Genomic DNA, 15431 nt, shown 5'->3' on the forward strand with positions numbered 1-15431 from the left:
CAAAATTATGAGGTATCAATTCAGTTTATTAAGCTTAGCTTCTACCAAAATTACTTATGGTAAAAATGGGCTGGTGAGGTTTTACAGAAAAGAGACCCTGTCTACACCATTGATGGGAGTTTAAATTAACACTTTCATTACAGAAACAGTATAGGGTTTTCTTGACCCAGTTAAAAGGGACAGTGTGGTTGTTTAAATAAAAATGGCCCCATATGGGCTGGAGGAATGGCTCAGTGGTTAAAAGTATGGACTGCTCTTCCAGAGGAACTGAGTTCAATTTCCAGCAACCACATGGTGGCTCACAACCATCTGTAATGAAATCTGATGCTCTCTTCTGGTGTGTCTGAAGACAGTTACAATGTACTTACATATAAATAAATAAGTCTTTTTAAAAAATGGCCCCATAGGCCTATGGATTTGAATGCTTTGTCACTGGGGAGTGACACTATCTGAAATGGATTTGAAGGTGTGGCCTTGTTGAAAGAAGTCTGTCACTGGAGTTGGACTTTGAGGTTTCAAAAGCCCATACCAGGCCCTGTCTCTTCCTGCTGTCTGTTGATATTAATGTAGAACTCTCAGCAACTTCTCCAGGACCATAACTATCTATGTGCTGCCATGCTCCCTGCCGTGCTGATAATGGACTAAACCTCTGAAACTGTAAGCCAGCCCCAATTAAATGCTTTCTTTTATAAGAGTTGGCATGGTTATGGTGTCACTTCTCATCAATAGATCAATGACTAAGACAAACAAACTATCTTAAGGCCTAGTAATCCCATCTCTGATTCTGCATCAGAACGACATGAAGTACAAGTGTTGAGGGGAAATCTGTCCTCCATTTTCTTCTTTTTTTAACAAAATAAAATATAATAAAAATAAAACAAAATCCATTACAGTGAAGTTGGATATGTCAAGCCAACAGAAGGAAAAGAGCCCAAGAGAAGAAACAAGAATCAGGGACCCACTTTTAATGGCTGGTTTTGTGTGTCAACTTGGCACAAGTTAGTTATCAGAGAGGAAGGAGCCTCAGTTGAGAAAATGCCTCCATTAGTCCTTAACGGTGAGGGCCCAGCCCATGTCGGGTGGTGCCATTCCTAGGATGGTGGTCCTGGGTTTGGTAAAAACAATGACTTAGCAAGCCATGAAGAGCAAGCCAGTAAGCAACATCCCATCACGGCCTCTGATCAACTCCTGCCTCCAGGTTCTAACCCTATTTGAGTTCCTGTCTTGACTTTCTCCAACGATGGACTATGATCTGGAAATGTAAGCCAAATAAAACCTCTTCCTCCTCAACTTGCTTTTTGGTCATGGTGTTTATTCACAGCAAAAAAAGGCCAACTAAGATACCACTCTTTCACACACTTGCAGGAGTCCCAAATAAACACTAAACTGAAACCTTTAATCTATACAAAGAGAACCTAGTACAGACCTATGTTGTTCCTGTGTTTGCTGCTTCCATTTTTATGAGTTTATGTGACCTTTGCTTGGATAATTTATAGGGACTTGTTCTCCATCCCCTTTGGCTCTTATATTCTTTCCTTCTCCTCTTCCCAAGGTTTCCTAAGCTCCAAGGACATGGATTTGATGGGTACATTCCATTTAGAGCTGTATGTTCTAAGCTTGCGCTCTCCCTCTCCCTCTCCCTCTCCCTCTCCCTCTCCCTCTCCCTCTCCCTCTCCCTCCCCCCCCGTGTGTGTGTGTGTGTGTGTGTGTGTGTGTGTGTGTGTAATATCTGACTGTGGATCTCTGTATCTGTTTACATCTGCTTCAGGAGGACGCTTCTCCCTGTCTGAATAAGGCACTGTTCTATGAATATAGCAGAATGTCATTAGGAGTCATTTTGTTACCACTTTTTTTAAAGTTAAAGACCAGATGGTGATGGGACATGCCTTTAATCCCAGTACCTAGGAAGGAGAGACAGCTGGATCTCAGAGTTCAAAGCCACCCTGGTCTACAGAGTGAATTCCAGAGCAGCCAGGGTCCCACAGAGAAACCTTGTCTCAACAAACAACAAACAATAACGACAACAAAAGACCAGTAATATTTGGTTTTACCTTATCTCTCTGGGCTATCTAATCTCTGATTCTTGGCCACTCAAACATTGTTACACATGGGTCCCATCTCATGGAGTGTTCCTTAAGTCAAATCAGAAGTTGTTGGTTACTCCCACAAACCTTGTACCACTATTGCCATAGCACTTTTGCAGGTAGGATGGGTATGAAAGCCAAATAATTTGCGGCTGGGTTGGTGTCTATATTTCTCATTTTTAACCTGCAGAGTACCTTTCCAAACCAAAGACACTAGAACAGAGCGGTGAAGGTTCCATATAGGCACCAGCTAAATCTCTCTGTGCTCAGTGAGTTCAATGGGTAATGTCTTCAGTAATGAGGCCTTCCTGTCAGTTTGTGGAGAGCAACCTGTTGTCTTAACAACATCCCGGGTTGTTTGAGGATTTCTATGGGACCTGTTTGGCCAACAACTCTACTGGATATAACCCAGTCCCAGTACTGGAAGTTTGGTTTGGTGACAAGAGGTGGCCAGTAATTGGGACCCCATCTTCTCCATTACTTGGAGACATCTTTAGGACTGCATTCATATATTTTAAGAAGTTTTCACTGTACTAGGTTTCCATACCATCCCTCAGATGACCATCAGTTCTAGCTGTTTCTCCCTGTATTCCCTCTCCCAACTCCATCTTCCCTCCCTCCCATTCCTATCCATGCCTTCCTCACACAAGTCCACCCATAAAATCAATTCTATTTCTCCCTTCAAAAGAATGTCCATGTGTTTCCCCAGTCCCTGTCCTTTCATTTATAACTAATTTCTCTGGCTCTATGGATTGTGGCTTGGTTACCATTTACTTAATAGCTAGTAAGCCAAGTAGTTGGATATAAAATTAATTCACAAAAATCAGTAGCCCTCCTTAATATATACCTTTCACAGTAGCCTCAAATAACATAAAATACTTTGGGGTAACTCTAGCAAACAAGTGAAAGATTTGTATGATTAAAAAAACAACCCTTAAGACACTGAAGAAAAATTAGAGAAGATATCAGAATGTGGAAAGATCTCCTATGTTCAAGAATTGGTAGGATTGCAGCAGCTCTCTGCTCCCAGACCCCGTGGGAAAGAGACCTCACCGCCTGGTCAGGTGGGCACTCCTGAGGCTGCAGAGCAGAAGAGACCATCAACACTGCCCACCCCTGCCCACATCCCTGGCCCAAGAGGAAAATGTATAAGGCCTCTGGGCTCCCATGGGGGAGGGCCCAGGAGCGGCAGGACCCCTGCCTGAGACACCGGCGGAACCTGAAGGAAACAGACCGGATAAACAGTTCCCTGCACCCAAATCCCGTGGGAGGGAGAGCTAAACATTCAGAGAGGCAGAAAAGCCTCTGGAACCCTGGTGCACTGAAGCTCCCAGAAGGGGCGGCACGGGTCTTCCTGGTTGCTGCCGCCGCAAAGAGCCCGTGGGCAGCACCCCGCGAGCGAACGTGAGCCTTGGGACCACAGGTAAGACCAACTTGTATGCTGCAAGTGACCTGCCTGGTGAACTCAAGACACAGGCCCACAGGAACAGCTGAAGACCTGTAGAGAGGAAAAACTACACGCACGAAAGCAGAACACTCTGTCCCCATAACTGGCTGAAAGAAAACAGTAAAACAGGTCTACAGCACTCCTGACACACAGGCTTATAGGAACAGTCTAGCCACTGTCAGAAATAGCAGAACAAAGTAACACTAGAGATAATCTGATGGCGAGAGGCAAGCGCAGGAACCCAAGCAACAGAAACCAAGACTACATGGCATCATAGGAGCCCAATTCTCCCACCAAAACAAACATGGAATGTCCAAACACACCAGAAAAGCAAGATCTAGTTTCAAAATCATATTTGATCATGATGCTGGAGGACTTCAAGAAAGACGTGAAGAATTCCCTTAGAGAAACACAGGAAAACATTAATAAACAAGTAGAAGCCTACAGAGAGGAATCGCAAAAATGCCTGAAAGACTTCCAGGAAAACATAAATAAACAAGTAGAAGCCCATAGAGAGGAGACACAAGAATCCCTGAAAGAATTCCAGGAAAACACAATCAAACAGTTAAAGGAATTAAAAATGGAAATAGAAGCAATCAAGAAAGAACACATGGAAACAACCCTGGATATAGAAAACCAAAAGAAGAGAAAAGGAGCTGTAGATACAAGCTTCACCAACAGAATACAAGAGATGGAAGAGAGAATCTCAGGAGCAGAAGATTCCATAGAAATCATTGACTCAACTGTCAAAGATAATGTAAAGCGGAAAAAGCTACTGGTCCAAAACATACAGGAAATCCAGGACTCAATGAGAAGATCAAACCTAAGGATAATAGGTATAGAAGAGAGTGAAGACTCCAAGCTCAAAGGACCAGTAAATATCTTCAACAAATCATAGAAGAAAACTTCCCTAACCTAAAAAAAGAGATACCCATAGGCATACAAGAAGCCTACAGAACTCCAAATAGATTGGACCAGAAAAGAAACACTTCCCGTCACATAATAGTCAAAACACCAAACGCACAAAATAAAGAAAGAATATTAAAAGCAGTAAGGGAAAAAGGTCAAGTAACATATAAAGGCAGACCTATCAGAATCACACCAGACTTCTCGCCAGAAACTATGAAGGCCAGAAGATCCTGGACTGATGTCATACAGACCCTAAGAGAACACAAATGCCAGCCCAGGTTACTGTATCCTGCAAAACTCTCAATTAACATAGATGGAGAAACCAAGATATTCCATGACAAAACCAAATTTAAACAATATCTTTCTACAAATCCAGCACTACAAAGGATAATAAATGGTAAAGCCCAACATAAGGAGGCAAGCTATACCCTAGAAGAAGCAAGAAACTAATCGTCTTGGCAACAAAACAAAGAGAATGAAAGCACACAAACATAACCTCACATCCAAATATGAATATAACGGGAAGCAATAATCACTATTCCTTAATATCTCTCAACATCAATGGCCTCAACTCCCCAATAAAAAGACATAGATTAACAAACTGGATACGCAACGGGGACCCTGCATTCTGCTGCCTACAGGAAACACACCTCAGAGACAAAGACAGACATTACCTCAGAGTGAAAGGCTGGAAAAAAATTTTCCAAGCAACTGGTCAGAAGAAGCAAGCTGGAGTAGCCATTCTAATATCAAATAAAATCAATTTTCAACTAAAAGTCATCAAAAAAGATAAGGAAGGACACTTCATATTCATCAAAGGAAAAATCCACCAAGATGAACTTTCAATCCTAAATATCTATGCCCCAAATACAAGGGCACCTACATACGTAAAAGAAACCTTACTAAAGCTCAAAACACACATTGCACCTCACACAATAATAGTGGGAGATTTCAACACCCCACTCTCATCAATGGACAGATCATGGAAACAGAAATTAAACAGAGATGTAGACAGACTAAGAGAAGTCATGAGCCAAATGGACTTAACAGATATTTATAGAACATTCTATCCTAAAGCAAAAGGATATACCTTCTTCTCAGCTCCTCATGGTACTTTCTCCAAAATTGACCATATAATTGGTCAAAAAACGGGTCTCAACAGGTACAGAAAGATAGAAATAATCTCATGTGTGCTATTGGACCACCACAGCCTAAAACTGGTCTTCAATAACAATCAAGAAAGAATGCCCACATATACTTGGACATTGAACAATGCCAATGATAACCTGGTCAAGGAAGAAATAAAGAAAGAAATTAAAAACTTTTTAGAATTTAATGAAAATGAAGGTACAACATACCCAAACTTATGGGACACAATGAAAGCTGTGCTAAGAGGAAAACTCATAGCGCTGAGTGCCTGCAGAAAGAAACAGGAAAGAGCATATGTCAGCAGCTTGACAGCACACCTAAAAGCTCTAGAACAAAAAGAAGCAAATACACACAGGAGGAGTAGAAGGCAGGAAATAATCAAACTCAGAGCTGAAATCAACCAAGTAGAAACAAAAAGGACCATAGAAAGAATCAACAGAACCAAAAGTTGGTTCTTTGAGAAAATCAACAAGATAGATAAACCCTTAGCCAGACTAACGAGAGGACACAGAGAATGCGTCCAAATTAACAAAATCAGAAATGAAAAGGGAGACATAACAACAGATTCAGAGGAAATTCAAAAAATCATCAGATCTTACTATAAAAACCTATATTCAACAAAACTTGAAAATCTACAGGAAATGGACAATTTCCTAGACAGATACCAGGTACCGAAGTTAAATCAGGAACAGATAAACCAGTTAAACAACCCCATAACTCCTAAGGAAATAGAAGCAGTCATTAAAGGTCTCCCAACCAAAAAGAGCCCAGGTCCAGACGGGTTTACTGCAGAATTCTATCAAACCTTCATAGAAGACTTCATACCAATATTATCCAAACTATTCCACAAAATTGAAACAGATGGATCACTACCGAATACCTTCTACGAAGCCACAATTACTCTTATACCTAAACCACACAAAGACACAACAAAGAAAGAGAACTTCAGACCAATTTCCCTTATGAATATCGACGCAAAAATACTCAACAAAATTCTGCAAACCGAATCCAAGAGCACATCAAAACAATCATCCACCATGACCAAGTAGCCTTCATCCCAGGCATGCAGGGATGGTTTAATATACGGAAAACCATCAACGTGATCCATTATATAAACAAACTGAAAGAACAAAACCACATGATCATTTCATTAGACGCTGAGAAAGCATTTGACAAAATTCAACACCCCTTCATGATAAAAGTCCTGGAAAGAATAGGAATTCAAGGCCCATACCTGAACATGGTAAAAGCCATATACAGCAAACCAGTTGCTAACATTAAACTAAATGGAGAGAAACTTGAAGCAATCCCACTAAAATCAGGGACTAGACAAGGCTGCCCACTCTCTCCCTACTTATTCAATATAGTTCTTGAAGTTCTAGCCAGAGCAATCCGACAACAAAAGGAGGTCAAGGGGATACAGATGGGAAAAGAAGAAGTCAAAATATCACTATTTGCAGATGATATAATAGTATATTTAAGTGATCCCAAAAGTTCCACCAGAGAACTACTAAAGCTGATAAACAACTTCAGCAAAGTGGCTGGGTACAAAATTAACTCAAATAAATCAGTTGCCTTCCTCTACACAAAAGAGAAACAAGCTGAGAAAGAAATTAGGGAAACGACACCCTTCATAATAGACCCAAATAATATAAAGTACCTCGGTGTGAATTTAACCAAGCAAGTAAAAGATCTGTACAATAAGAACTTCAAGACACTGAAGAAGGAAATTGAAGAAGACCTCAGAAGATGGAAAGATCTCCCATGCTCATGGATTGGCAGGAGTAATATAGTAAAAATGGCCATTTTACCAAAAGCAATCTACAGATTCAATGCAATCCCCATCAAAATACCAATCCAATTCTTCAAAGAGTTAGACAGAACAATTTGCAAATTCATCTGGAATAACAAAAAACCCAGGATAGCTAAAGCTATCCTCAACAATAAAAGGACTTCAGGGGGAATCACTATCCCTGAACTCAAGCAGTATTACAGAGCAATAGTGATAAAAACTGCATGGTATTGGTACAGAGACAGACAGATAGACCAATGGAATAGAATTGAAGACCCAGAAATGAACCCACACACCTATGGTCACTTGATTTTTGACAATGGAGCCAAAACCATCAAATGGAAAAAAGATAGCATTTTCAGCAAATGGTGCTGGTTCAACTGGAGGTCAACATGTAGAAGAATGCAGATCGATCCATGCTTATCACCCTGTACAAAGCTTAAGTCCAAGTGGATCAAGGACCTCCACATCAAACCAGACACACTCAAACTAATAGAAGAAAAACTAGGGAAGCATCTTGAACACATGGGCACTGGAAAAAATTTCCTAAACAGAACACCAATGGCTTACGCTCTAAGATCAAGAATCGACAAATGGGATCTCATAAAACTGCAAAGCTTCTGTAAGGCAAAGGACACTGTGGTTAGGACAAAAGGGCAACCAACAGATTGGGAAAAGATCTTTACCAATCCTACAACAGATAGAGGCCTTATATCTAAAATATACAAAGAACTCAAGAAGTTAGACCACAGGGAAACAAATAACCCTATTAAAAAATGGGGTTCAGAGCTAAACAACGAATTCACAGCTGAGGAATGCCGAATGGCTGAGAAACACCTAAAGAAATGGTCAACATCTTTAGTCATAAGGGAAATGCAAATCAAAACAACCCTGAGATTTCACCTCACACCAGTGAGAATGGCTAAGATCAAAAACTCAGGGGACAACAGATGCTGGCGAGGATGTGGAGAAAGAGGAACACTCCTCCATTGTTGGTGGGATTGCAGACTGGTACAACCATTCTGGAAATCAGTCTGGAGGTTCCTCAGAAAATTGGACATTGAACTGCCTGAGGATCCAGCTATACCTCTCTTGGGCATATAACCAAAAGATGCCCCAACATATAAAAAAGACACGTGCTCCACTATGTTCATTGCAGCCTTATTTATAATAGCCAGAAGCTGGAAAGAACCCAGATGCCCTTCAACAGAGGAATGGATACAGAAAATGTGGTACATCTACACAATGGAATATTACTCAGCTATCAAAAACAATGACTTTATGAAATTCGTAGGCAAATGGTTGGAACTGGAAAATATCATCCTGAGTGAGCTAACCCAATCACAGAAAGACATACATGGTATGCACTCATTGATAAGTGGCTATTAGCCCAAATGCTTGAATTACCCTAGATGCCTAGAACAAAAGAAACTCAAGACGGATGATCAAAATGTGAATGGTTCCCTCCTTCTTTAAAAGGGGAACAAGAATACCCTTGGCAGGGAAGAGAGAGGCAAAGATTAAAACAGAGACTGAAGGAACACCCATTCAGAGCCTGCCCCACATGTGGCCCATACATATACAGCCACCCAATTAGACAAGATGGATGAAGCAAAGAAGTGCAGACCGACAGGAGCCGGATGTAGATCGCTCCTGAGAGACACAGCCAGAATACAGCAAATACAGAGGCGAATGCCAGCAGCAAACCACTGAACTGAGAATAGGACCCCCGTTGAAGGAATCAGAGAAAGAACTGGAAGAGCTTGAAGGGGCTCGAGACCCCATATGTACAACAATGCCAAGCAACCAGAGCTTCCAGGGACTAAGCCACTACCTAAAGACTATACATGGACTGACCCTGGACTCTGACCTCATAGGTAGCAATGAATATCCTAGTAAGAGCACCAGTGGAAGGGGAAGCCCTGGGTCCTGCTAAGACTGAACCCCCAGTGAAGTAGACTGTTGGGGGGAGGGGGACAATGGGGGGAGGGTTGGGAGGGGAACACCCATAAGGAAGGGGAGGGGGGAGGGGGATATTTGCCCGGATACCGGGAAAGGGAATAACACTCAAAATGTATATAAGAAATACTCAAGTTAATAAAAAAAAAAGAATTGATAGGATTAACATAGTAAAAATGGCCATCTTACCAAACACAATCTACAGATTCAATGCAATCCTCATCAAAATTCTAACACAATTCTTCACAGAAATTGAAGGACAATTTTCAGTTTCAGATTGTATTGTAACTAATCCTATTGTAACTAACTATACACACATCAGTGTGGGACTATTCACTGAACTGTGGGCAATCTACCAGGGGCCACACCCTTGAAGAAAGCTGATCTTCATTTCCCAAGAAGACGTCAACTGTCAATAACTACGGGTGGATGAGTCTGAGCCCCTTCCCTCCCCTTGCCGGACTGTTGACTTGCTTGAGGTGGAGCACACATGTTCTGAGTTTGTGGGTCTATCCGTCCCGTCAGGTCTAGACTCCTGGCTTTTGCAGCCTTTCAGCCCCCTCTTCTGGAAGGCCCCTCTTCAGGGTTTTTACTCACAAAGGGATGTTGGATTTTTGTCAAAAGCCTCTCTTTATCAACTGAAGCGATCCTACGATCTCTGACCTTGAGGCCCTTTATGTGGTGATTTGGATTTACTGGACTAACTCATGCTGAATTCCCTTGTGTCCCTGGAGTGACGTCAACTTCGTCTGTGGTGAACAAACTTTTGGGTGTGTTCTTGAAGTTTGTTTGAAAGTATTTGTCAGTGTAATTCTCTGGGGTCAAGTTGTTGTTTATGTTCTGTCTTTATCTGGTTTTGCTGTTGTCATAATCCTGGCTTCTGTAAAGAAGAGATTAGAAGCTACTGTTTTTCTGTTTTGTAGAGCAGTTTGCACAGTAGGAAGGCTAGCTCTCCTTTGAAGGTCTGGTTGAATTTTGCCCTGAATCTGACTGGCCCTGGACTTTTCTTGGTTAGGGGCTTCCCCAATTGCAGTTCTATCTCATTGGCTGTTAAGGATCTGTTTAAGTTCCTTATCTCATCTTGGGTCAGCCTTGCATGAATCTAAAGATTTATCTATTTCTTTAAGATTTTCTGATTTAGTAGAAAAATCAATTTTTAAAGCCTGTCCTCACGGTTGTCCAAGCAGGGAGACCTTTTATTTATTACTTCAATTTTATTGTTTGCGTTTCTTAATCTGCTTATGTTGAATATATCCTTTTTGATCAATTTTAAAATACATGTATTATACAATGTATCCGTTTCTCCTGAACTTCGCAATTTGGGAGGTTATAGATTTTTAAGTATTTTGTAATAGTTGTCTGGTTTATGGTGCTATTTATCATAATAGTACTTTTAAACTCCAATTTTATTCATTTTTTTTCTTTTTATTTTGACTACGGATTTGCTCGCCTAACTCATCCTTTCAAAGAACACGCTTTGGTTTCCCTGATTCCTCGTACTAGGCTCCGTTTCACTGATTTCTGCTCCTAGCTTTACTTAATCCTATTAATTTTGGGGTCATCCTGGTTTGGTTTTCTAAAGCTTCAGGTGCATTGCTTGGTTGTTTATTTGAGGTATTTCTGACTTTGTTTTTTTAATGTAGTCACACTTACTTAAAGCTGCCTTTGTTTTATCCCAGGAATAGGGGAAAGCTGTTTTCATTTTCATCTGATTCCTAGATACTTTTTAATTTCCCTGTTGTTTCTTCCTTATTTTCACTTTCATTACATTTTTAAAAATTAAAAATAAGTTTATCTTTTACTCCTCTTCCCTCCCTCCAAACTATACCTCCTTCTGTCCAATGTCTCACGTGCTCCCCCTTACTGCCTCTCAATAGCTTCTTCATTGTTATTATCCTTGGTACATTGTAACTTTAATTCTTTCAAACCTTATTTTTAATGATGGTTCTTAAACACTTTAACCTCCCTTTTAGCCCACCACCCACCAGAGGTACCAGAAAAGAAAGGATATGGGGAAGTGGACCTGTTTGGAAAGGTTCTTTGGAGCAGCTCCTGTCTATGTTGCCTGTGTTTAGTTCACAGGTCAGCAGCAACAGCTCGATCCACTTGCAAACACTTCATGGATACACCAGCAGTCCAGTTCGGTAGATGCTGGTTAGCAACAGTGGTGCCGTGATTTAGCAGAGCCAGCCAGGCCTCAGCCTCGGCTCAAGTCAACAGTAGAGACCCAGGGAGGAAATCTCAGCTGTGCCTTTTTCAAGGAAGCAAAGATCAGCAAAGACTCGAGACCCACAAGTGTTGCACAGCTAGCTGTACCAGCAAGCCAAGCTCAGTCTCCATCACTTTTGGAGTCCTTTTATATCCTCCAAACATGACATGTCCTCCATGTGCCTTACCTCAGAACGGCTCTTGGTTCAACATGAGCATCCAATCAGCCTGTGTCTGAGGAAGAGGCAAGAAACTGCCGTACACCACCAGAAGGGTTTTAATACATTTCTGTCTATGCAGTCCTGGCAAATGCAATTCAACTATGCAGTGTAAGGCGAACCAATATACATATATATTATATAATATATATCTATATTATATAGATATTATATAGATTATATAATATATATCCTTAGCAAAGAATCTTTCATTATGAATCCTTTCACATGCTTGCTTTAGCAGAGCATCCTCTCTCTTGTGTCTGCCTTAGCCTTTCATACCTGTGTCCACTTTAACAAAATGTTCTGCATGCGTTTGCCTCAGTGAAACACTGTCCAACTGACTTTCCAGAGAACCCTTCCATTTCCACTTCAGCACACATATGTATAAACATAAATATACAAAGGCACCTGGCTGAGTCCATGTAGTGTTTCTTGTATGCATATAATTTCAGGGCTAACCACTTGGGATTGGATATCCAAATAGCTTTACTAAAGTGGTGGTAGTTGGTTCTCATTTAAAACCTATGATTTCACTGGCCCTAGGGAGTTGGTTAGATTTCCAACATCAGATATGATTTCCTACCTGTTGAGTGGTCCTTAAGTCCAATTAGAGAGCTGTTGTCTACATTCAAGATGTGAGTACTGCATTGCACCTTCAGGAAGGTCTCACCTAGCTCTTCCACAGCAGTCCTACATGCCACCACTTGTGCCGCTGCTGTGTCTCTAGTGATCCCTCGGAAGTCCCAGCACATCTTGCGATTACTCAACACCAACATCGATGGGCCACAGAAAATAGCCTTTGTCATCACTGCCATTAAGGTTGTGGGGTGGAGGGGTTGGGGATTTAGCTCAGTGGTAGAGCGCTTGCCTAGCAAGTGCAAGGCCCTGGATTCGGTCCCCAGCTCTGAAAAAAAGAAAAAAAAGGAAAAAGAAAAAAAAGAAGATTGTGGGGCAGAGATATGCTCATGTGGTGTTGAGGAAAGCAGACACTGACCTCACCAAGAGGGCTGGAGAGCTCACGGGAGGATGAAGTTGAGCGTGTGGTCACCATCATGCAGAACCCACAACAGTACAAGATCCCCGACTGGTTCTTGAACAGACAGAAGGATATGAAGGATGGGAAGTACAGCCAGGTTCTGGTCAGTGGTCCAGACAACAAGTTGCGTGAAGACCTGGAGGGGCTGAAGAAAAATTGAGTCAACGGGGGGCTGCACCACTTTTGGGGCCTTCCTGTGTGAGGTCAGCATACCAAGACCACTGTCAGCAGGGGCCATACTGTGGTTGTATCCAAGAAGAAATGAGTCTTTGGGCCTTTGCTGTTAATAAAAAGTTTATATACCTATGGGGAAAAAAGGGAAGGTCTCACCCTGCAGATCATTAGTGTGATTCACAGGCATCACAGAGAAGCTGTCAGTTCAGATCCAGCTCTAATCATCTTAATTCTCTGTCTCAAGTACGTGGTGTCTTTGGCAATAAGAACTTTGAATCTCTGAGAATCAACTAGTGACAGCATAAGCAGGTATTGAGTGAGGTGACCCAAGCACAGAGACCACATGTTCTCTCATCTCTGGATCTTAGCTCCAAATCTTCAGATGGGGGGCTATAACCTGGAGCAACCACAGAAATTAAGAAAGTGAAAAAGGACCATGGGATGTCCTACGGGTGGGGGAGGGAAGTTTCCTGGACTCTCATGACCAACAGCCAACAAGGAGGTCTCTCATGCATGGTGCTGGAGTTTTTATTATGTCGTCATTTGCTCAAGGGGCAAACATTGCCATCCAGGGGCCAAAACTTTATTTAAGCTACTTATGTATGTGTACACGTACACTTATATGTATTATATATACTTTCAGGTAAATATAAAATAATATGATTCTTTAAGGCCTTTTCAAAATCTTTATTGTTATTTACCCCTTCTCTTTCTCTCTCCTGTGCTGATTTTCTTTCTCTCTCTTCATCTAGAGCCCCATTCCCCATGTCCCCATGTCCCCATGTCCCCATTCCTTCCTTCATATCCCTTGTGTTCAGCCAGTCCCGTCCGTAGGACATCCCCATGGTCTTAATTTCTGTGATTGTTCTAGGTTATAGGCTAACATCTGAAGCTTTAGAGCTAGGATCTACAGATGAGAGCAAACATGTGGGTCTTTGTCCTCCTGTGCTTGGGTTACCTCACTCAATATCTAGCTCCATCCATTTACACACACATCTCACGAGTTCACGCTTCTTCACAGCTGTATAGTATTCTGCAGTGTATATGCACCACAGCTTCATGCTTCTGTTGAAGAACACCTAGTTTGTCTCCATTTCCTAGCTATTGTGAATAGAACAGCAGTGAACACTGAGGAACAGGTAGATCTACTCTGTGGAGTACATTGCTGTGTATGTTGGGCATATGCTGGGTCATATGATAGACAGTTTTGTAGTTTTGGGAATTCTTCGGACTGATTTCCAGGATGGCTGCTCAGTTTTCAGACCCATCAACAGTGACCAAGTGTCCCCTTTCTCCTCACTGTCATTTGTCATCAGTGTTTTGCTGATCTTGGTCATTCTGACTGTGGAGAGATAAAAATCTCAAAACTGTTTTGATTTGCAATTACCCTGATCGCTAAAGAGGACACCATTTGAAATACTACTTTTAATATGTCTTTTGGGAACTCTATGTTCAGATTCATAGTACATCTTAAGTGGGTTCTTTGTTTTCTTGACTCTTTGTTTTTTGAATTGTTTATATAGTCTAGCTATTAATCCTCTATTAGTCATACAGCTGGCAAAGATTCTCTCCCACTCTGTGGCTTTCTTAGTTACTCCATTGTATCCTTAGCTCCACAGAAGCATTTTGCTTTTAGGAGGTCAGTTGTCAGCCTTAGTTCCTGTGCAAATGTAGTCCTGGTCAGGAAATTCTTACTTAGTATCATAGTAGGAGTCCTTGAAAATGCCACTGCTGCCAGAGTAATGATCTGCGTGAGGCAAGAAGAAAATCTGGTTCGTTGCAACTTTGTAGCAGGTGCTGGTTCAAACTTTTAGAGTCTGACCCCAGGGAAGTTTAATTTTTAGGCATTTAACTAAAGTAGAATTTTTTGGAAGAAAAAAAGGTTCTTGGAAACATTTGTCTCAAACCCATGTGACACAATAGAGCTTTAGGAGTAAACACATAGAAACAGTTTTGCAATGTACATATGACCTCTTCCATAAAGATGGGTCCTATAGCTTAAGGACCTCAGAGAGGTTAAGGTATGATCCTGGTCATACAGATACCATAGAACTCACTGAGCCACCAAGTATGTGTGACATCTTCCCCAAGGATGGGTTCTATGAACTGAGAAACAAAACTAAAAATAAATGTCTAGGGAGGAAGAGTCTGGATAAATAAACATTGTGTGGGGATTTGGGTGAGGCCTGGCTCTACAGATAGCAGAGGTCACCATGCACTCCCAACCTTCTGGGTGGGAAATGGTATAGATAGCCCTTGTGTTGAAGAGACAAGCCTGCATGCATGGTTAACATTCTTGGGTTCCCTAGTATGTGTCTGTGGTCTAGGGAGGAAGGGTCTGGATAAACATTCTGGGCCTACAGATAGCAAAGGTCACCATCCACTCCCAGCCTTCTGGGTGGGAAATGGGTATAGAGGCCCCTTCTGTTGAAGAGACAAGCCTGCGTGTTTA

General features: G+C 41.6%; 1 pseudogene; it reads left to right on the forward strand.

Annotated features, from left to right (window-relative positions):
* The first annotated feature begins 1240 nt into the window (after positions 1-1240).
* Rps18-ps3 (ribosomal protein S18, pseudogene 3) lies at positions 1241-13070 on the forward strand (annotated as a pseudogene).
* Positions 13071-15431: the final 2361 nt, after the last annotated feature.

Source organism: Rattus norvegicus, chromosome 6 (assembly GCF_036323735.1).
Source record: "Rattus norvegicus strain BN/NHsdMcwi chromosome 6, GRCr8, whole genome shotgun sequence".
NCBI classification, from domain to species: domain Eukaryota; kingdom Metazoa; phylum Chordata; class Mammalia; order Rodentia; family Muridae; genus Rattus; species Rattus norvegicus.